Source organism: Salvelinus sp. IW2-2015, linkage group LG8 (assembly GCF_002910315.2).
Source record: "Salvelinus sp. IW2-2015 linkage group LG8, ASM291031v2, whole genome shotgun sequence".
NCBI lineage: Eukaryota > Metazoa > Chordata > Actinopteri > Salmoniformes > Salmonidae > Salvelinus > Salvelinus sp. IW2-2015.
Genome location: NC_036848.1, coordinates 50,980,420 through 51,005,012, shown reverse-complemented (window position 1 = coordinate 51,005,012; position 24,593 = coordinate 50,980,420). Strand labels below are relative to the sequence as shown.

The following is a 24,593-nucleotide window of genomic DNA, read 5'->3' as shown; positions in this document are numbered from 1 at the left end:
CAGCTAAATCGGAGGAAGAGAACATGATAAACTCAGCAAAAAAAAGAAACGTCCCTTTTTCAGGACCCTGTCTTTCAAAGATAATTCGTAAAAATTCAAATAGCCTCACAGATCTTAATTGTAAAGGGTTTAAACACTGTTGCCCATGCTTGTTTAATGAACCATAAACAATTAATGAACATGCACCTGTGGAAAGGTAACAGCTTACAGACGGTAGGCAATTAAGGTCACAGTTATGAAAACTTAGGACACTAAAAGAGGCCTTTCTATTCTGGATTCTGAAAAACACCAAAAGAAAGATGCCCAGGGTCCCTGCTCATCTGCCTGAACATGCAGTAGGCATGCTGCAAGGAGGCATGAGGACTGCAGATGTGACCAGGGCAATAAATTGCGATGTCCGTACTGTGAGGCTCCTAAGACAGGCTACAGGGAGACAAGATGGACAGCTGATCGTCCTCACAGTGGCAGACCAAGTGTAACAACACCTGCACAGGATCGGTACATCCGAACATCACACCTGAGGAACAGGTACAGGGTGGCAACAACAACTGCCCGAGTTACACCAGGAACGCACAATCCCTCCATCAGTGCTCAGACTGTCCGCAATAGGTTGAGAGAGGCTGGACGGAGTGCTTGTAGGCCTGTTGTAAGGCAGGTCCTCACCAGACATCACCGGCAACAACGTTGCCTATGGGCACAAACCCACGGCAGGTGCCTTGGTGGAAGAGTGGGGTAACATCTCACAGCAAGAACTGGCAAATCTGGTGCAGTCCATGAGGAGATGCACTGCAGTACTTAATGCAGCTGGTGGCCACACCAGATACTGACTGTTACTTTTGATTTTGACCCCCCCAACTTTGTTCAGGGACACATTATTCCATTTCTGTTAGTCACATGTCTGTAGAACTTGTTCAGTTTATGTCTCAGTTGTTGAATCTTGTTATGTTCATACAAATATTTACACGTTAAGTTAGCTGAAAATAAACGCAGTTGACAGTGAGAGAATGTTTCTTTTTTTGCTGATTATTGTAGCCCAATTAATAGGCCTATGCTACAAATTAAACACAATTTTAACACATCTGGTTAGTAGGCTAAATAATCAGTTCAATGTCAATAACATAGCCTAATATTTCCAATCTAATTACATTGATGAAATCACCAATGCCCTGGAAGTTCTGCCGCTCTAGGGGAGACAAAAATAATTACATCTTAGACATCCTTATGAATCTAAGCATGGCACTTTCAAAAGTTACCTTTCCACCCAGACAGAGGCTCTACTGATGCAGAAAACTGTACGCTTCAACTGCTGGCTACTCGTCCATTGTATAACCCACAAATAGAGGTGCTTCCCTAAAAGCTGCCTGGGTTTAAACAAACATCTTCTCTTTTCAGAAAGAGAAAAGCTCAATTAGCAAAGCAAATACAATTTGTTTAACCTCCTCGAATATTATAGGCTGCAGTTTAGCTTCAGATTGTCATAGAGAGGAATCAATATATCCCCATATGCATCTGATTCACGTCTTTCGTGGGCATTTTAGAGCTTGTTTCTACCATAAGGCATCACAGTGTTAAGCATTGTTATAGAACCATTGATATAATCTGGACACGTTTTATGTATTTATTTTAAAATATAAAGCAAACAATAGATATCCTTTTTGCCCTCTTCTTTAACTTCTCTAGGGTAGGGGGCAGCATTTTCACGTTTGGATGAAAAACATACCCAAATTCAACTGCCAGTTACTCATCGCCAGGAGATAAGATATGCATATTATTAGGCATATTATGCTTTCATAAATGCATGGCGGGTCTCGTTTCGCTGGAGCAGTGTAAAATAAGCTTTATGTCAATGACCCAGCCTTAACGGATATCGTTTATTTACATATCGAATTTGATTGTCCATTGGTCCATCATCAGTTTCAACTATTTATTTATTTCGTCTCCACCTAGAGTTGCCTCTTTCCTCTGCTGTGCTGCTGCATTGCAGTCAGCAATGTTTTCTCTCGGGAGCTATCCATGGCCCGGAAATCAAATCATCTGTCTGCTTGGACACCAGCCTGATCTCCAGCTCCTTCCACCTCTGGAAACTGTCTAGGTGGTCATGTGACTTCTCATGCGAGCTGAGGAGGTGGCACTGATTCTTCCAGTCCCTGGTTTACATCCCTGACCAGCACAGATCTGCACTCGTGTGAAAAAAGTTTGCCGCAAAAACAGAAGGCTACATCATTTTGCATGGAATAGACAAGCCCTCTCTCCACTCTCCCCCCGTTTGCCATCCTCCTATTGTAGTGGGCCACCGAAAACTTTAGTTGCCCCTAATCTCTTGGGAAATCCCCCTCTTTATCCTGATGTGGCCCAGCCTGCACTAACATATCCCATAAAGATCCATTCCTATATTTTGGCCACTCACCGGGATATTTCATGTTTTTTGTGTGGGAGTTGGATTTAGTAAGGCAGCTCCAAAATGCAGGTGTTTCAGCCTAGCTCAGTGCTTTCTGTGGTGGTGGGGCAAGCCAGCAGAAAATACAGAGCGTTGAGACATGATTGGCTCAGTGTTCTGTCACTCTTTGGGACACTACGTCACTGCCAACTCTAAGTGTAGAGCTCGAAAATTCAAGCCCTTTGGGTGCTGCCATAGAGTTACATTAGAGGTGCCCATCCAAGAAGGCTCAAAATCATTGGCCACAGATAAAATAACATCAAATCACGTTATATCTACAGTAGCTTTGATTGGACTGATTATGTCAACATCATACTTTCAAAATCTTAGCTAGCAGTCATCATGAATCAAGTCGACAATCTACTGGCAAATCCTTTTAAGAGAAATAATGAAGAGAAATATAGATACAACGTATTGGTGCTCATCGGCCATTGGACATAAACATTAGTGTTTTGGAAGGAATCAGTGGCTAATTGCAAGCATTTGCAAAGCAATCATTAGCCTGCTATTCAGTGGAGTGGCTGTGTGGTCCCAAGTCTAAGATTAAGAGTCTCTTTTTCTAGTTTAAAATGATAAACATTCAACATTGGCCATGCTGTCAATGAAGCATGATTTGTGCGGCGCTCAAAACAACTGTTAACTTTCATCCAACTCTGAATTGTATATCGGGAACTCGGGCTTCTTTCTGGAGCTATGTCCTGAAAATCACTGACGTCATCATGATACAACTTTTTTTGTTGTTGAGTTCCCAGTTGTCTTGAAAGCACTATAAATACAGAGAATGCCAGACTTTGATGACAAAGTTTGATTACAAAAATTTGCCCACGAAGGACCGCCGTCCCACCTTCCAGTAGCTATATTGACTACGTCTGTCCTAGCTCGCTAATTAATGTCTTAATTGAAATTACAGATTGCCTCTTATCCGCTTGTCGTCCCCCTTATGCCATAGTTTGTACATCTCAATTGTCAGTAGAAACCACATTAGTTTAAGCAAGTCAGCCATATCAGCTTTGTTTTTTTTAAAGGTAGTAAATGAGGCTGAATGAACTGTTTCGCTGCCAGACAAGTCTCCGCTGATAGCCAGGTGTAACAGTGGTAAGGTCTTGGGACAGCTTTATGTAGGCCCTAACAGTTTGTGGGCACCGTTTGTCACAGTTATAGTGCAATTAATGTTTTGTTTAGTGTTGTGATGTGTAGGGGCTTTGCTGGCATGCATCCCTCTTTCTTTTTTTTTTCCCACCAAGATTTACATGCTAAAATCACTACTGGTATAGCGAGATACCGGTAAGTTGTTGGAATTGTTTAACTTGTGAAATCTGAAATATAAACCTAAAACCTGTTCATATTGCACAAGTAGTTACCAGTAGCTTGCTAACGCCAGCCAGTCAATGTTATGAAGGCAGTGTTTGTTTTTATTTTGATCAACTGTCATAGAGGCTCTCTTACTTAATAGCCAAGAAGATCATTTTGTTAGCTAGATCATATTAATGATACAGTGGGGCAAAAAAGTATTTAGTCAGCCACCAATTGTGCAAGTTCTAACACTTAAAAAGATGAGAGAGGCCTGTAATTTTCATCATAGGTATACTTCAACTATGACAGACAAAATGAGAAAAAAAAATCCAGAAAATCACATTGTAGGATTTTTTATGAATTTATTTGCAAATTATGGTGGAAAATAAGTATTTGATCACCTACAAACAAGCAAGATTTCTGGCTCTCACAGACCTGTAACTTCTTCTTTAAGAGGCTCCTCTGTCCTCCACTCGTTACCTGTATTAATGGCACCTGTTTGAACTTGTTATCAGTATTAAAAGACACCTGTCCACACCTCAAACAGTCACACTCAAACTCCACTATGGCCAAACCACAAGAGCTGTCAAAGGACACCAGAAACAAAATTGTGACCTCGCACCAGGCTGGGAAGACTGAATCTGCAATAGGTAAGCAGCTTGGTTTGAAGAAATCAACTGTGGGAGCAATTATTAGGAAATGGAAGACATATTATAAAGACCACTGATAATCTCCCGCGATCTGGGGCCCCACGCAAGATCTCACCCCGTGGGGTCAAAATGATCACAAGAACGGTGAGCAAAAATCCCAGACCACAACGGGGGAACGTGTAGTGCCTGAATGACCTGCAGAGAGCTGGGACAAGTAACAAAGCTACCATCAGTAACACACTACGCCGCCAGGGACTCAAATCCTGCAGTGCCAGACGTGTCCCCCTGCTTAAGCCAGTACATGTCCAGGCCCGTCTGAAGTTTGCTAGAGGCATTTGATAATCCATAGAAGATTGGGAGAATGTCATATGGTCAGATGAAACCAAAATATACTTTTTGGTAAAAACTCAACTTCGTCGTGTTTGGAGGACAAAGAATGCTGAGTTGCATCCAAAGAACACCATACCTACTGTGAAGCATGGGGGTGGAAACATCATGCTTTGGGGCTGTTTTTTCTGCAAAGGGACCAAGGACGACTGATCCGTGTAAGGAAAGAATGAATGGGGCATGTATCGTGAGATTTTGAGTGAAAACCTCCTTCCATCAGCAAGGGCATTGGAAGATGAAACGTGGCTGGGTCTTTCGGATGACAATGATCCCAAACACACCACCTGGGCAACGAAGGAGTGGCTTCGTAAGAAGCATTTCAAGGTCCTGGAGTGGCCTAGCCAATCTTTGGAGGGAGTTAAAGTCGTGTTGCCAGCAACAGCCCCAAACATCATGCTCTAGAGGAGATCTTGCATGGAGGAATGGGCCAAAATACCAAGCAACAGTGTGTGAAAACCTTGTGAAGACTTACAGAAAACGTTTGACTCTGTCATTGCCAACAAAGGGTATATAACAAAGTATTGAGATAAACTTTTGTTATTGACCAAATACTTATTTTCCACCATAATTTGCAAACAAATTCATAAAAAATCCTACAATGTGATTTTCTGGATTTTTTTTTCTCATTTTGTCTGTTATAGTTGAAGTGTACCTATGATGAAAATTACAGGCCTCTCTCATCTTTTAAAGTGGGAGAACTTGCACAATTGGGTGACTGACTAAATACTTTTTGCCCCACTGTATTTGAGATGCATTGCCTCATCTTCAGGAACCATCCAGTTCGCAGCAGAAGAAATGAACTGATTGGCAACTCTCAGACTGAGCAGCTGTATAGACATTGTCTTCAGTTCTATTGGAGCCTCCCATCAAAAACATTCCTATCTCCGAGTTTCAGACCTTCTCTGTGGAAAGGCTGAAATGTAAGTTGTCTAGCTAGCTTCAGTTTTACTGCTGGTTTAAACGTGTTATTGTTACTGACTGTATACATAACATTTGTCTGATGTATCACCTTTATATACATAACATTACAACCGAGGTAAAGACAGTTTGTCATGTTGATATTCAATGAATTCAATGGATATTCGCGCTTCAAACCTCCATATCTTCAAACCACCTGAGCCACAGACTCCAAAATAAGTGTCACGATGTTGGAAAAATTCCAGCACAAATAAGCAACAAGCTACTATTTCACGATTTGGACATTAGTTTGCTTTGCAAAGCTAATAAACATGTGGAAATGTGAGCAGCATTTTGTTTTCCTCATTGAATTAGTTAGAGCGTAAACACAAGAACAACTTTTTACATTCAAATTTCAATAAGCTCCTTGGTCATGTGACCTACTGACCTCAAACAAGGTTCAGAATGTACACTCAGTGGGCCTACACATTGCACACCCCTTTAGTTTGTCCATTTTCATCTCACACGTTTTTAAATTAATTTTTCAAACTTTCACATATCAACAGCTTCTGTTCATGTGACCTACTGCGTCAAACAAGTCAGTATGTCCACTGACTACCCTTCTTATATTGCACACCCTTCAGTTTATCCCTTTTCATCTCACAAGATTTTACATACATTTTCCAAAATTTAAGATTTCAATAGCTCCTTGGTCATGTGACCTACTGACTTCAAACAAGGTTCAGAATGTACACTCAGTGGGCCTACACATTGCACATTGTCCATTTTCATCTCACACAATTCGAAACAGGCTCTGTGCACCTGGTAACCCGCCCACTTTTTTCTGCTCACAGTCTAAATCTGCACTCCAAACTCCATGGCCTGAGTGCTGCCCCAACCCCCCGAGTTCGGCCACCCCTGCTTGGACTTGGAGTGCCCCCCGCTTTGATGGAGGCCTCCTTGTGCACCTGGTAACCTGAAATAAGCTCTGTGCACCTGGTGACCCGCCCGCTTTTATCAGCTCAGAGACTAAGTCCCCAACCTCCACCTTCTGAGTGCTGCCCCCAACCCCTGCGTCCGGCCGCCCCTGTTCGGACTCTCAGTCCCCCCCCCCCCACACTTTGGGGGAAGTCTCCTCGTGCACCTGGTGACCTTTTGACTTCCACAGCGAGTCCCAACCTGACTCACAGTCCCACCAGAGGATGGGGCGGATGGGCGACCACCACCTAGCCCCCTACCTATCCAGAGCCCAATGTCAATGTCTTATGCCTTCTACCCCCCTGCCTGGGCTCTCTCACACTCTGTGTCTGGCCTCTGGCCCCTCGCCATTCTCCGTGCACCTGGTAACCCGTAAGTAAAGATAGAGGATGGTGGAGGAAGATGCCTTCTGTCCTCGACAAAAGCTTGGATCGAGGGCTCACTTTCAATAGATCGTAGCGAGTGAGCTACTCTGTTACGTACGAAACCCTGACCCAGAATCAGCTTGTCTAGGAGTGATTTAGCACCAGCTTCCCCACAAACATGCGGTTCGCATCAGGAGAGAGGCGACAACTCATCCGGCCACACCCCAACCCCGCCACAAACGGTTCTACTCACCTGCCAAAAGAGGCAGGCTATCCCGGGCCAACCGAAGATCCACGGCACTACGGTATCTTTACGTTTAGGGGAGATTCTGACCTTGAGGCGTTCAATCATAATCCCACAGATGGTGGCTTCACACCATTGGCTCCTCAGCCAAGCAAATACACAAAATGTCTGAACCTGCGGTTCCTCTCGTACTGAGCAGGATTACTATTGCATCAACACATCATCAGTAGGGTAAAATGAACCTGTCTCACGACGGTCTAAACCCAGCTCACGTTCCCTATTAGTGGGTGAACAATCCAACGCTTGGTGAATTCTGCTTCACAATGATAGAAAGAGCCGACATGAAAGGATCAAAAAGCGATGCCGCTATGAACGCTTGGCCGCCACAAGCCAGTTATCGTTGTGGTAACTTTTCTGACACCTCCTGCTTAAAAGCCAAAAATTCAGTAGGATCGTGAGGCCCTGCTTTCACGGTCTGTATTCATACAGAAAATCAAGTTCAAGCGAGCTTTTGCCCTTCTGCTCCACTGGAAGTTTCTGTCCTCCATAAGCTCGCCTTAGGACACCTGCGTTACCGTTTGACAGGTGTAACACCAGTCAAAATCCCCACCTGTCACTGTCTCCAGAGCGGGTCAGACCTGGCGCGAAAAACGAGAAGAGTAGTGGTATTTCACCGGTGGTCCCACTTATTCTACACCTCTCATGTCTCTTCACAGTGCCAGACTAGAGTCAAGCTTTAATAAATCATGTAAAAAAACGTGTTAGTGTGAAATATAGAAGAGTAGTCAGTGGACACTCTGAACCTTCTTTGAGTCCAGTAGGTCACATGACCAAGGAGCTATTGAAATTAGAATGTTTACAAAATTTATGTAAAATCGTGTGAGATGACAATGGACAAACTAAAGTGTGTGAAACATAGAAAGATAGTGAGTGGACATTATGAACCTTGTTTGAAGTCAGTAGGTCACATGATCAAGGAGCTATTGAAATTCTAAAGTTTACAAAGTTAATGTAAAATCGTGTGAGATGAAAATGGACAAACTAAAGTTTGTGCAATGTGTAGGCCCACTGAGTGTACATTCTGAACCTTGTTTGAGTCCAGTAGGTCACATGACCAAGGAGCTATTGGAATTCTAAAGTTTACGAAATTCATGTAAAATCGTGTGAGATGAAAACGGACAAACTGAAGGGTGTGAAATATAGAAGGGTAGTCAGTGGACATTCTGAACCTTGTTTGAGGTCAGTAGGTCACATAATCAAGGAGATATTGAAATTAGAAACATAGAATTTAAATAGTGCAAGATATAATTCGACAAAAACAAAGTGTGTGCAATGTGTGTCTATGCCATTGGGTTAGCTAGAACCCGTTTTAAAAGTTTTAGAAGTTATGGTTAAAGAGCTATTGAAATTTGAAAAATGAGATTTGTCACTATGTTGACGGTCTCTAAGGAAAGGAAAACTACAGGCGAATATCCGTTTAATATCCAACCTGAATCTGTATTTACCTTGGTAACATACCATGGGGTTTTGATCTTGTTTTGTCATTCCAGTGTTGAAGACGGTTGAAAGCCTTTGAGTGAGCTATGTGAAAACATCTGAACAATATACCAAGAAACTGGATGCAGAGTTCTCCAATTGGAACTTTCCTTACAAAATAGAGGCTGTGAGTACAAAATGGCGATCAATATAATTCAAATCGAAACATTCAGAATTCCATAATAAGTACCTAAAGAAGATATTCATATTGTGTATTGACTTTAAATCTTTCATCAAAGGTAAATTGAAAACACGGTTGAATTGCTGGTGGTAAGTAAGAGCTTCATATTGTAATGGTTTCTTTTGGGATGTTGAGATTCTTTATTTTAAAGCCCGCTAAAGATGACCGGAAGTTTCAAATTGGGCCCAGTGAATATGAGAAGCGATGAAAGGACCACATCTCCCACTTCGTTCTCCGGCTTGCATACCGCCAAATGTAACTGACAGCCTTTTCAATAAACATGTCATGTCCCTTTCTCCAAATAGGCTTGTACCAAATTATTAGTGACAGAATAACAAGTAATTCTCTTAGGGGCCAATTCTGACTTCGAATTGAAGCATGAGAATGGCATGATATTCATCCACTATTTGTTTGGGGTGGAGATCTAATAAATGAAGGTGTGGCGGAGCTGTATTCTGACCTTGACTTAATTCCCTGATAATTCCACCACCTTTAGGCGTGAGCAAACCTGGAATAAGGCCTACGAGCAAACCAGGAATAAGGTCTAGCGAACCTACCGGTTCCAAGTGGAAAAAGCATCTACTTATTTTTGTTCCAATAGAAATAGCACCATTCTCTTTACACTGTAATTTACAACTTGATAAGAGCTAGGTAAATGAGTCATCTGTTTGGATAAGGGAATTGTAAATATAAATGACACTTGTTTTACATCTATTTTACCTTATGGTTGAGACAAATGTGTAACCAGTCATATGGCAGCAAACTGAAGCATATCTTTCCCACATGAATGTTTATGAAATGTTGTGCCATTATGTAGAATTGAAATTGTACAGGCTTTTAACTTCCAGTGATGGGAACTCGTTAACATCTTAATTATAGGCTACCCAGACTTTTTGTATGCTATTTCTATCTTGTTATTAGCCACTATCAGTATCGACCGTCAGTAGGCAGAGTAACTACATATACTCAGCTGCCAATTTACTGTTGGTTCCCTTCAGTTGGTATAGCCTACAATACTATTCAATATTACTACTTAATTTGCTTCCTCTATAAATTCAGTCATGGTAGTGTGGTTGTTGCTGAGGATTATTACTAACACTTGATAATATATAAAAAAAGACATGTAGGCTAATTAAATCCTTGTGGAGCGGAGCGTAGGCCAAGCTGTAACAATTTGAACCGAACTCTTAACGCAATACTTGACCGTGTCATCACACAGCTCCCTGGTTAGTGCAGGCAATAGACGGAGGGTATAGCCAGCCTACTATTGTACACTGTTCTCCCTATTGTAATTATATGTACACTAATCTTCCAACATTACCATGGGTTGAAGAACTGAATGTGGCAATTTTCAGAATGAATCAAACCACCATTTTCTTTCTACGTGCGGATCTTCGTCAGGTCTTTCATTGATCCCTAAAACTCGGAACCCTTCTCTTACTAAATTCTATTGTCGTCAAAAGGTACACCGTATTTAAAGGGATGGCTTAAGTTAAATGTTCTGAAAACCCCATTGAATGAAAACTCCACCAGAAAATATGTTGTCCAGCAAGTAGGAGGGTTTTCAGCGGGTTGAATGAAATTTATTCATTTTTAAGAGCGTGCATTTAGCCACACCTGCAGAGCGCGTTACGCGACTGAATAAGGTAAGTCTGAATACCAAATACTGAGAAGTGCGTACGAACGCCATACATTCCTATGTCAGAATCGGGCCCTTATTTTGTAAATTGAACAAACAATGTTCATTTAAAAAAAAATCTTATAGAGAACATCTCAGACGGTGCTTTATCCAGCAAGAGATTTACCTTTTCAGTTATCGTTTCAATGACCTGCTTTCCAAATGCAAATGCGATTTTCTACATCGCAATAATCTTCACTATGAAGTCTTTATATTGTTGTTGGGAGGGAAATACACATTGTACTCGCAAATGTGAGCAAAACACCTCTGACACCAATTTAATGACGGGAATTGGCAAAACCAAGTCATTGGTTCATCTATGTCGTCGAGTGGTGAATGCAACAAGTGTTTGCGCTGGTGCAAAATTGATTTGATTTCTATTCAAAAACATTAAAAAAGTAACAGGTGTAAACTTTGCTAAGTGTAAATTCTCAGTAAATCGGGGGTATATATTAATTTGTCCAATATAAACTCTGGATTTCGTTTGGAGTAAACAGTTTCTGAAGCAAAACGTATTGCAACAGAATCCGAATAATGAATACACCCCTGGTCATGGCGCTGTTTGGACATTCTATATTTATGGTATTGTTACAGACCTGCCAGCAGATGGTGCTGTCAGCTCGCAATAGTATACCTGTCTGAAAATGTCTGCTGTGAGGGGGGTTGTTTTTGCAATGGGTCTGTTTGAAGTGTAATCTTATTATTTTACTTCAAAGGTGCATTTCATAAGATTTGTTGCAGCTAATTGCGATAAATTAATACTTGTAAAAGATAAATCAATTGAACTTGAATGGGATGAATTTACAGTAGTGTATAGAACATTTTCCTTTTCGTTTTATTTGACAGGACCATTGAGTGAACACTGTTTTTAGTAATGCAATATGGCAACGAGGGAGGTGACCTCCACCCACCCCAATTACTCTTGGCGGTTAGTTGTCAACTAAAATAGATTTTTGCACTGTGAAAGGCCAGGAAAAGGTGTTGATCACCTGCATGCCCAGAAGGAGATAGGTAAAACATTTTCCCAAACAGTCCCTGGATAGAATTATTTGAGTGGCAGGTGGTGAAGCGTTTGTTATGGCCGCAGGTTCTACATAGCTGGCAGCCGTTCTTTGTTAACGGTTTTGACTTGGAGATGGGCGGCAGGGTTCTAACTGTCTACCCTTTCAAGGTTAACTGTGTTACCTCTAATTAGTGTTAACACCTGATGCTCTGTGACTATAAAGGCTCTGATGCATTCTGGGTCTTCAGTGTAAGATATCCCACAATGGTCAAAACTGACTGAAACCGGGAGGGACTAATGAATATGACCCAGCTTACCACATTCACTCACCTTACCATGTGTTTACACCTTACTTTATTGATTTAGACACATACCAGTCAGATAGGTCATCGACAGACCGGGGACACATACCAGTCAGACATTGTAGATCATCGACAGACTGGGGACACACTGTCTTTCATTTGTTTAGGCCTAAGAGGACACGATTGATGGCCAAGTGTAGTGTACAGTCTTCATCTCACTCCTGAGAATGCAACAACATTACATTGTTAGCTATACAGTCAAGTGTCAATATGTGTCTTTCTGTCACTTTCTACCACCTTTTTTCTAATGTCTGATGAGTGTTGAGAAGAAGAACCTGATGGACAAATTCATTAACTCAAGCTTTGCTGTCAGCACGATCACGCTTGAAGACCAAGACTTCTACAAAATGAGTTATACATTTTTTTTGTATTATTTTCTACAAACATGACAACATTCTATTAGAGGACATTTAAGTGCATCCCAGTTTAAAAAGAACAAATATTCTATTGGGAGGCAAAATATTTGAATGCGCAAGTTGTGTTGAATGTATAACCTCACACCCCCTTTCCTGTTTTTTTCTCAAGGTCCCTTTCCAAGATGCATTGGATCTGGTGAGAACCAGGAAGGTATACCTGAAGGGGGGTTATGTCTACATCCCTCACAAGGACATTGTCACCATCGGTCTCAACGACTTCCGAATAAGACTGTCCAAAGCACTCGCGGTAGGGAGATTTTTGTAGACCTCAGTTTTCTTTTTTAATGCCAAATAATGGGAAACCGTGTGAAAGAACTACTACATGGCATGTAACCTGTATGTAATTTGAGGACTATGGCATGGGTTTAAACGTGTTCACATTACAACTTTCCCAGCCTGACACAAATTGTTCCTATAGGACTTCATGGAGGTAACTTCATATTATCCTTCATACTCGTAATTAGTAGGGATTATTTTGCCCCTCATTAGAAGTATTTCATCCATGGAGAAGAGAGGGAGGGATATGTTTAGTATTCTCAATCAATTGATTATTGGGGGCAATTCCTTCTCTGCAGACCATATTTACTGGGAGGTATTCCTTCTCTGCAGGTCATATTTACCGGGGGCTATTTCTTCTCTGCAGGTCATATTTACTGGGGGCTATTCCTTCTCTGCAGGCCATATTTACTGGGGGCTATTCCTTCTCTGCAGGCCATATATTTTACTGGGGGCATTCCCTTCTCTGCAGGCCATATTTACTGGGGGCTATTCCTTCTCTGCAGGCCATATTTACTGGGGGCTATTCCTTCTCTGCAGGCCATATTTACTGGGGGATATTTCTTCTCTGCAGGTCATATTTACTGGAGGCTATTTCTTCTCTCCAGTTCACATTTACTGGAGGCTATTCCTTCTCTGCAGGCCATATTTACTGGTGGCTATTCCTTCTCTGCAGGTGAAGGAGGGCTCTAACAATGATACCAAAATCAATAGGAATAACGCAGTAAATTAAACTGTGCATGTGTAGGTCTCACAATGCCATTATCACACTAGCTCACAGGGAAAAAGGGATCTCAAATGTCTCTGAGTGGATATCTACCAAAGCCCTGTGTTATGGAGCACATTGAAATGCCAATGCCTTCTCTGAATAGTAGAACATGACTCTGAATAAAAGCTTTGGTTCAGTAAATATAAGCAGTTTATGAATGAAATGCATATTTAACATAGTATATTAGAAGATAATGGTCGGCGTGCTTTGGTTAAATGACCATTCATGCGTTTAGCTGTTATGTTGTAAGACAGGCCATATCAAACTAGCACGTCTTTGGAAAGCACCAGCATTAAAGCCCCCAGCCCTGACAAGAACTATGAATTCCATTGTCAAGGTCCATTGGTCAGACAGTCCGATCAGTCATACATACTTAAACAAGGCAATCTAAGATGTCTGCAGCTCATTGTCATTTGCCTGCAATAGAGTAATTACCTGCATGGATGTCAGTGAGCAATGAGTGGGATGTCTGATGAGATGATGGTGTGTGTGTGTTGGGATGAGGTGGTTGTGTGAGAGATTGGAAGGCAGTGGGACTGGATTGCTTTTTCAGACCGTTGACGGGAGTAGGTGGGAAAGATGATGGTTTCTTGAGGCCCGGCTGAGACAACATACACTTGTGTAGGAGTTCTAGATCATTCCTGCAAGCCTCCATCCTCCCCCTCCACGGACCAGGCTGAGATTAAAACCAGGCTGGGATTAGAGAGATGTTCTAAGGTTGGCATTTTGAGAAAGCAGAAGCACTGTGTTATAGGCTAGATCGCAAGGCTTTTCTCCCAAAGATTGGCCTAGGCCTCTTTGTTGGAGCCCCATTATCCTTGGCCTATATCATTACAGAATTGTTTATTGGGCTCCTTGTGTAGGCTACAGGTATAGTAGGACCTATTTGGCCATTTGGAAGTTTCCCTTGGAAAAAATATTTGCTGTTGCGGTAATGAAAATGCACCAGGGACTTCTGTGAGAGATGGTTGATTAAATGGGAAATTGACATGATTACTTACACCAACATGTGTTTAGTGTTGATCGTGTCGATCTGAGCTCTGGTGATATACAACACTTTATATAGGCTATCAAGAATATAAACAATGAGAAATATAAACACCTGTCAAATGTGTTACCAGTAAGCTTCTTTGCTTTACGATACATCATGCAGTACTTGTGTAGGTTGGGCTGTAGTAATTAAAGACAGTCTGTGCTTAGAGCAGGTAGTGGGGTCTTTAGATACTGTCAAAAAGTATATACACTACCGTTCAAAAGTTTGGGGTCACTTAGACATTTCCTTGTTTTTGAAAGAAAACCTTTTTTTTGTCCATTAAAATAACATCAAATTGATCAGAAATACAGTGTGGACATTGATAATGTTGTAAATGACTATTGTAGCTGGAAACAGATTCATTTTTAATGGAATATCTACATAGGCGTAAAGAGGCCCATTATCAGCAACCATCACTCCTGTGTTCCAATGGCACGTTGTGTTAGCTAATCCAAGTTATAATTTTAAAAGGCTTATTGATCATTAGAAAACCCTTCTGCAATTGTTAGCACAGCTGAAAACTGTTGTACTGATTAAAGAAGCAATAAAAGTGGACTTCTTTAGACTAGTTGAGTATCTGGAGCATCAGCGTTTGTGGGTTCGATTACAGGCTCAACATGGCCAGAAACAAAGAACTTGATTCTGAAACTCGTCAGTCTATTCTTGTTTTGAGAAATGAAGGCTATTCCATGTGAGAAATTGCCAAGAAACTGAAGATCCCGTACAACGCTGTGTACTACTCCCTTCACAGAACAGCGCAAACTGGCCCTAACCAGAATAGAAAGAGTGGGAGGCCCCAGTGCACAACTGGGCCAGAGGACAAGTACATTAGATGGTCTAGTTTGAGAAACAGACGCCTCAAGTCTTCAACTGGCAGCTTCATTAAATACATTTTACATTTTTTACATTTTAGTCATTTAGCAGACGCTCTTATCCAGAGCGACTTACAGTAGAGTGCATACATTTTATTACATTTTATTTTATTATATTTTTAATTTAAAAAAAATTTTTTTTACATACTGAGACAAGGATATCCCTACCGGTCAAACCCTCCCTACCGGCCAAACCCTCCCTAACCCGGATGACGCTATGCCAATTGTGCGTCGCCCCACGGATCTCCCGGTTGCGGCCGGCTGCGACAGAGCCTGGGCGCGAACCCAGCCCAGCCTGGGCGCGAACCCAGAGACTCTGGTGGCGCAGCTAGCACTGCGATGCAGTGCCCTAGACCACTGCGCCACCCGGGAGATCGTATAGTAGTACCCACAAAACACATCTCAACGGCAACAGTGAAGAGGCGACTCCGGGATGCTGGCCTTCTAGGCAGAGTTCCTCTGTCCAGTGTCTGTGTTCTTTTGCCCATCTTAATCTTTTATTTTTATTGGCCAGTCTGAGATATGGCTTTTTCTTTGCAACTCTGCCTAGAAGGCCAGCATCCCGTAGTCACCTCTACACTGTTGACATTGTGACTGGTGTGATGGTTACTGATAATGGGCCTCTGTACACCTATGTAGATATTCCATTTCCAGCTACAATACAGTGGCTTGCACCCCCCTTGGCATTTTTCCTATCTTGTCGCCTTACAACTTCGAATTAAAATAGATTTTTTCGGGGTTTGTATCATTTGATTTACACAACATGCCTACCACTTTGAAGATGCAAAATATATTTTGTGAAACAAACAAGAAGACAAAAAAAACAGAACTTGAGTGTACTTAACTATTCACCCCCACAAAGTCAATACTTTTTAGAGCCATCTTTTGCAGCAATTACAGCTGCAAGTCTCTTGGGGTATGTCTCTATAAGCTTGGCACATCTAGCCCCTGGGATTGTTGCCCATTCAAGGCAAAACTGCTCCAGCTCCTTCAAATTGGATGGGTTCCGCTGGTGTACTGCAATCTTTAATTAATACAACAGATTCTCAATTGGATTGAGGTCTGGGCTTTGACTAGGCCCTTCCAAGACATTTAAATGTTTCCCCTTAAACCACTCGAGTGTTGCTTCAGCAGTATGCTTAGGGTTATTGCCCTGCTGATGGCGAACCTCCGTCCCAGTCTCAAATCTCTGGAAGACTGAAACAGGTGTCCCTCAAGAATTTCCCTGTATTTAGCGCCATCCATCATTCCTTCAATTTTGAAATGTTTCCCAGTCCCTGCCGATGGAAAAACATCCCCACAGCATGATGTTGTCACCACCATGCTTCACTGTGGGGATGGTGTTCTCTTGGTGATGAGAGGTGTTGGGTTTTTGCCAGACATAGTGTTTTCCTTGATGACCAAAAAGCTCAATTTTAGTCTCATCTCACCAGAGTACCGTCTTCCATATGTTTGGGGAGTCTCCCACATGCCTTTTGGTGAACACCAAATGTGTTTGCTTATTTTTTTCTTTAAGCAATGGCTTTTTCTAGCCACTCTTCTATTAGCCCAGCTCTGTGGAGTATACAATTTAAAGTCGTCATATGGACAGATACTCCAATCTCCGCTGTGGAGCTTTGCAGCTCCTTCAGGGTTATCTTTGTTCTCTTTGTTGCCTCTCTGATTAAAGCCCTCCTTGTCTGGTTTTTGGTGGGTTGCCCTCTCTTGGTAGGTTTGTTGTGGTGGCATATTCTTTCCATTTTTTAGTAATGGATTTAATGGTGCTCTGTGGGATGTTAAAAGTTTCAGATATTTTTTTATAACCCAACACTGATCTGTACTTCTCCACAACTTTGTCCCTGACCTGTATGGAGAGCTCCTTGGTCTTCATGGTGCCGCTTGCTTGGTGGTGTTCCGTGCTTAGTAGTGTTGAAGACTAGGGACTTTCAGAACAGGTGTGTGTATATATATATACAGTGGGGAGAACAAGTATTTGATACACTGCCGATTTTGCAGGTTTTCCTACTTACAAAGCATGTAGAGGTCTGTAATTTTTATCATAGGTAAACTTCAACTGTGAGAGACGGAATCTAAAACCTGTCTCTTATACACATCTAGATGTGTATAAGAGACAAGGTGAGGGATCAGGCCAGAACTACACGGCAGGACCTGGTCAATGACCTGAAGAGAGCTGGGACCACAGTCTCAAAGAAAACCATTAGTAACACACTACGCCGTCATGGATTAAAATCCTGCAGCGCATGCAAGGTCCCCCTGCTCAAGCCAGCGCATGTCCAGGCCCGTCTGAAGTTTGCCAATGACCATCTGGATGATCCAGAGGAGGAATGGGAGAAGGTCATGTGGTCTGATGAGACAAAAATATAACTTTTTGGTCTAAACTCCACTCGCTGTGTTTGGAGGAAGAAGAAGGATGAGTACAACCCCAAGAACCCATCCCAACCGTGAAGCATGGAGGTGGAAACATCATTCTTTGGGGCTGCTTTTCTGCAAAGGGGACAGGACGACTGCACCGTATTGAGGGGAGGATGGATGGGGCCATGTATCGCGAGATCTTGGCCAACAACCTCCTTCCCTCAGTAAGAGCATTGAAGATGGGTCGTGGCTGGGTCTTCCAGCATGACAACGACCCGAAACACACAGCCAGGGCAACTAAGGAGTGGCTCCGTAAGAAGCATCTCAAGGTCCTGGAGTGGTCTAGCCAGTCTCCAGACCTGAACCCAATAGAAAATCTTTGGAGGGAGCTGAAATTCCGTATTGCCCAGCGACAGCCCCGAAACCTGAAGGATCTGGAGAAGGTCTGTATGGAGGAGTGGGCCAAAATCCCTGCTGCAGTGTGTGCAAACCTGGTCAAGAACTACAGGAAATGTATGATCTCTGTAATTGCAAACAAAGGTTTCTGTACCAAATATTAAGTTCTGCTTTTCTGATGTATCAAATACTTATGTCATGCAATAAAATGCAAAGGAATTACTTAAAAATCATACAATGTGATTTTCTGGATTTTTGTTTTAGATTCCGTCTCTCACAGTTGAAGTGTACCTATGATAAAAATTACAGACCTCTACATGCTTTGTAAGTAGGAAAACCTGCAAAATCGGCAGTGTATCAAATACTTGTTCTCCCCACTGTATATATATATATATATATATATATACTGAGATCATGTGACACTTAGATTGCACACAGGTGGACTTTATTTAACTAATTATGTGACTTCTGAAGGTAATTGGTTGCCCCAGATCTTATTTAGGGGCTTCATAGCAAATGGGGTGAATACATATGCACGCACCACTTTTCCATTTTAATTATATATATTATTTTTTTAACAAGTTCTTTTTTTAAATTTCACTTCACCAATTTGTACTATTTCGTGTATGTCCATTCCATGAAATCCAAATAAAAATCAATTTAAATTACAGGTTGTAGTACAACAAAATAGGAAAAACGCCAAAGGAATGAATACTTTTGCAAGGCACTGTAGTCATTTACAACATTGATAATGTCTACACTGTATTTCTGATCAATTTGATGTTATTTTAATGGACAAAAAATGTGCTTTTCTTTCAAAAACAAGGAAATGTCTAAGTGACCCCAAATGCTTGAACAGTAGTGTGTGTATATATACAGTACCAGTCAAAAGTTTGGACACACCTACTCGTTCCAGGGTTTCTTTATTTTTACTATTTTCTATATTGTAGAATAATATTGAAGACATCACAACTATGAAATAACACATATGGAATCATGTAGTAACCAAAAAAGTGTTACGAAATCAAAATAGATTTTATATTTGAGATTCTTCAAAGTAGCCACCCTTTGCCTTGGTTACAGTTTTGCACACTTGACATTCTCTAAACCAGCTTCATGAGGTAATCACCTGGAGTGCATTTCAATTAACAGCTGTGCCATGTTAAATGTTAATTTGTGGAATTTCTTTCTGTTCTTAATGCGTTTGAGCCAATCAGTTGTGTTGTAACAAGGTAGGGGTGGTGTACAGGAGATAGCCCTATTTGGTAAAAGACCAAGTGCATATTATGGCAAGAACAGCTCAAATAAGCAAAGAGAAATGACAGTCCATCGTTACTTTTAGACATGAAGGTCAGTGAATCTGGAAAATTTCAAGAACTTTGAAAGTTTCTTCAAGTACAGTTGCAAAAACCATCAAGCGCCATGATGAAACTGGCTCTCATGAGGACCACCACAGGAAAGGAAGACCCAGTGTTACCTCTGCTGCAGAGGATAAGTTCATTAATTACCAGCCTCAGAAATTGCAGGCCAAATAAAAGCTTCACAGAGTTCAAGTAACAGACACGTCTCAACATAAACTGTTCAGAGGAGACTGCATGAATCAGGCCTTCATGGTCGAATTGCTGCAAAGAAACCACTACTAAAGGACACCAATAATAAGAAGAGACTTGCTTGGGCCAAGAAACACGAGCAATGGACATTAGACCGGTGGAAATCTGTCCTTTGGTCTGAGTCCTAATTTTTTGGATACAACCGCCATGTCTTTGTGAGACGCAGAGCAGGTGAACAGATGATATCCGCATTTGTGGTTCCAACCGTTAAGCATGGAGGTGTGATGGTGCTTTGCAGGTGACACTGTCAGTGATTAATTTAGAATTCAAGGCACACTTAACCAGCATGGCTACCACAGCATTCTGCAGTGATACACCATCCCATCTGGTTTGTGCTTAGTGGGTCTATCAACGACTCAACACACCTCCAAGCTGTGTAAGGCATATTTGACCAAGAAGGAGAGTGGAGTGCTGAATCAGATGACCTGGCCTCCACAATCACCCGACCTCAACCCAATTGAGATGGTTTGGGATGAGTTGGACCGCAGAGTGAAGGAAAAGCATCCAACAAGTACTCAGCATATGTGGGAACTCCTTCAAGACTGTTGGAAAAGCATTCCAGGTGAAGCTTGTTGAGTGTGCCAAGAGTGTGCAACGCTGTCATCAAGGCAAAGGGTGGCTAAGTATATATTGATTTGTTTAACACTTTTTTGGTTACTACATGTTTCCATATGTTATTTCATAGTTTTGATGTCTTTTATTCTACAATGTAGAAAAATAGTAAAAATAAAGAAGAAACCCTGGAATGAGTAGGTGTGTCCAAACTTTTGACTAGTACTGTATATAGAATAATATTATAGGAAGGGGTTCTTAATGTTTGTTATACTAAGTATGTATGTACAGTGCATTCGAAAAGTATTCAGACCCCTTGACTTTTTCTACATTTTAATATGTTAGTCTTACTTTGAAATAGTTTTTTTTTAAAGAATCCACATCAATCTACACAAAAAATACCCAATCATGACAAAGCATTTTTGCAAACGTATTAAAAACAAACTGAAATATCACATTTACGTAAGTGGTCAGACCATTTAATCAGAACTTTGTTGAAGCATCTTTGGCAGCGATTACAGCCTTGATTCTTCTTGGGTATGACGCTACAAGCTTGGCACACCTGTATTTGGGGAGTTTCTGCCATGTTCTCTGCAGATCCTTTCAAGCTCTGTCAGGTTGGATGGGGAACGTCGCTGCACAGTTATTTTTAGGTCTCTTCAGAGATGTTAGATTGGCTTCAAGTCCGGGCTCTGGCTGGGCCACTCAAGGACATTCAGAGACTTGTCCCGAAGCCACACCTGCGTTGCCTTGGCTGTGTGCTTAGGGTTGTTGTCTTATTGGAAGGTGAACCTTTGCCCCTGTGTGAGGTCCTGAGCGCTCTGGAGCAGGTTTTCATCAAGGATCTCTCTGTACTTTGCGCAGTTCCTCTTTTCCTCGATCCTGACTAGTCTCCCAGTCCCTGCCACTGAAAAACATCCCCAGAGAACCTTGTTTTTCATGGTCTGAGAGTCCTTTAGGTACCTTTTGGCAAACTCATAGCGGGCTGTCATGTGCCTTTTTTCTGAGGAGTGGCTTCCGTCTGGCCACTCTACCATAAAGGCTTGATTGGTGGAGTGCTGCAGAGATGGTATTCTTTCTGGAGGGTTCTCCCATCTCCAAAGACAAACTCTGGAGCTCTGTCAGTGACCATCAGGCTCTTGTTCACCTCCCTGACCAAGGCCCTTCTCCCCCTATTGCTCAGTTTGGCCGGGCAGCCAGCTCTAGGAAGAGTCTTGGTGGTTTCAAACTTCTTCCATTTAAGAATGATGGAGGCCATTTTGTTCTTGGGGACCTTCAATGTTGCAGACATGTTTTGGTATCCATCCCCAGATCTATGCCTCAACATAATCCTGTCTCGGAGCTCTACGGACAATTCCTTCGACCTCATGGCTTGGTTTTTGCTCTGACATGTACTGTCAACTGTGGGACCTTATATAAACAGGTGTGTGCCTTTCCAAATCATGTCCAATCAATTGAATTTACCACAAGTGGCTTCATAAGAAAGGGTCTGAATAGTTATGTAAATAAGGAATTATTTGTATTTTACTTTAAATACATTTGCAAACATTTCTAAAAACCTGTTTTTGCTTTGTCATTCTGGGGTATTGTGTGTAGAAAGATGAGGAAAACTATTTATTTGATCCATTTTAGAGTAAGGCTGTAACGTAACAAAATGTGGAAAAAGTCAAGGGGTCTGAATACTTTCAGAATGCACTGTGTGTGTGTGTATGTATGTATGTATATGGAGAATAAATACTGAGCTATATTGTATGCTCAAAAAAAGATTGTTATAATACAATTGCTCAGAGAAAGAGCTTTTGTTTAACAAATAATAAAATATAATAGTCTGTTACTGTTTAACTTTCCATGAGTCTATATCGGGGAGAACAGAAATAATACAAATAGTGCTGTTTTTTGTGCAATGCATGGCATGATTATGTAGCAGGTGAATAATATAGGACTGAGGATTTTGTTTATGAGACTATGCTTTTATTTTGGAATCCACAGCCCCTTATGAAGCCTCCCCTGGTTTATTGGCATGGGACCAACATCATGGAGGGACTTCATGCCAGAACACCGAGCAGCTATCATGTCACGCCGTAGAGACATTTTCCATTAGTTATCCCAATAAGTAGTTCTCCTACTGTTCTGGTTCTGTCTGAGATTTGATAATTCTGTTGAAAGGTTGTGAATATTCTCCTCAGCTCCATGATAACGATGAGTGTCAGTATTGACAATAAATAAAAGAAAGATGAGTGGTTCTACAATCCTTAACTCATGACCTTTGGTAATTGGGTTTAGTGAATCGGTCCTCTTACTTTGTGTAGTATAGTTTGTGCTGTATGGTTGCATGGAGTATGTGGGTGTACCCAAGTGAAGTGGTCTGTGAAGTGTGCAGGCAGTACTGTATGGTCTGATGGCGGGCCTGCTGTGGTCTGACGAGGCGGTTCTACTTTAGAGAATGGAGTGGGAAAGTACACTGGGGTTGCACACATGTTACTTTTGAAACATGGCTCACATGTTACGTGTCTCTGTGAAACATGGCTCACATGTTACGTGTCTCTGTGTGAAACATGGCTCACATGTTACGTGTCTCTGTGTGAAACATGGCTCACATGTTACGTGTCTCTGTGTGAAACATGGCTCACATGTTACGTGTCTCTGTGTGAAACATGGCTCACATGTTACGTGTCTCTGTGTGAAACATGGCTCACATGTTTATCTGGACTTATTTATTTCTATTCAACATAGAAGTAGATTGCATCTTGGTTTTACAGGTTGGTTAGATTTCAGCTACGTGACCAATTTCCTTTCCAAGTTAGACAAGTTTGTCTCGCTATTACTACTTTCCTATTCTTGGCTTGCATTATTTATGTTTTCTATTTATGTACTCTGTACCATACCTCTCTCTATGTAATAGGGCGGTCCCCGACAAAAATATTATCTTGGTCGACCAAGTCGTCTGTGATTTCGACCAAACAGTTGGTCAAGATTTTGCAACTTGTATTTTTCCATATATAGACACATCCTATGTGTTAATCAACTACGTATATACACTGAGCTTGTCAGATTTTTTAAAAGCAAACTGCTGAAGTAATTAAGACAAACGACTAGAGGGATTTCAAACCGCTACTGATTTAATTGTGCCTGGCTTAGACTTGCTGTGAGTGTGTATAAACACTCACATCACTTTTCAGTCAGAAATGGCTGAGAGAGGCAACGGGTGCTAGTTACACAGTCCCTTGCTGTCTTTTTATATATGAACTCAGCAAAAAAAGAAATGTCTTCACTGTCAACTGCGTTTATTTTCAGCAAAATGAACATGTGTAAATATTTGTATGAACATAAGATTCAACAACTGAGACATAAACTGAACAAGTTCCACATACATGTGACGAACAGAAATGGAATAATGTGTCCCTGAACAAAGGGGGGTGTGGGTCAAAATCAAAAGTAACAGTCAGTATCTGGTGTGGCCACTAGCTGCATTAAGTACTGCAGTGCATCTCCTCCTCATGGACTGCATCAGATTTGCCAGTTCTTGCTGGGAGATGTTACCCCACTCTTCCACCAAGGCACCTGAAAGTTCCCGGACATTTCCAGGGGGAATGGCCCTAGCCCTCACCCTCTGTTCCAACAGGTCCCAGTCGTGCTCAATGGGATTGAGATCCGGGCTTTTCGCTGGCCATGGCAGAACACTGACATTCCTGTATTGCAGGAAATCACGCACAGAATGAGCAGTATGGCTGGTGGCATTGTCATGCTGGAAGGTCATGTCAGGATGAGCCTGCAGGAAGGGTACCACATGAGGGAGGAGGATGTCTTCCCTGTAACGCACAGCGTTGAGATTGCCTGCAATGACAACAAGCTCAGACCGATGATGCTGTGACACACCGCCCCAGATCATGACGGACCCTCCACCTCCAAATCGATCCTGCTCCAGAGTACAGGCCTCGGTGTAACACTCATTCCTTTGATGATAAACGCAAATCCGACCATCAACCCTGGTGAGACAAAACCGCGACTCGTCAGTGAAGAGCACTTTTTTCCAGTCCTGTCTGGTCCAGCGACGGTGGGTTTGTGCCCATGGGCGACGTTGTTGCCGGTGATGTCTGGTGAGGACCTGCCTTACAACAGGCCTACAAGCCCTCAGTCCAGCCTCTCTCAGCCTATTGCAGACAGTATGAACACTGATGGAGGGATTGTACGTTCCTGGTGTAATTCGGGCAGTTGTTGTTGCCATCCTGTACCTGTCCTGCAGGTGTGATGTCCGAATGTATCGATCCTGTGCAGGTGTTGTTACATGTGGTCTGCCACTGCGAGA

General features: G+C 42.0%; 1 pseudogene; it reads left to right on the top strand.

The window, feature by feature from the left end:
- Positions 1–5,516: 5,516 nt before the first annotated feature.
- LOC111968268 (DNA primase large subunit-like) overlaps positions 5,517–24,593 on the top strand; it is a 108,754-nt pseudogene continuing 89,677 nt past the window's right edge.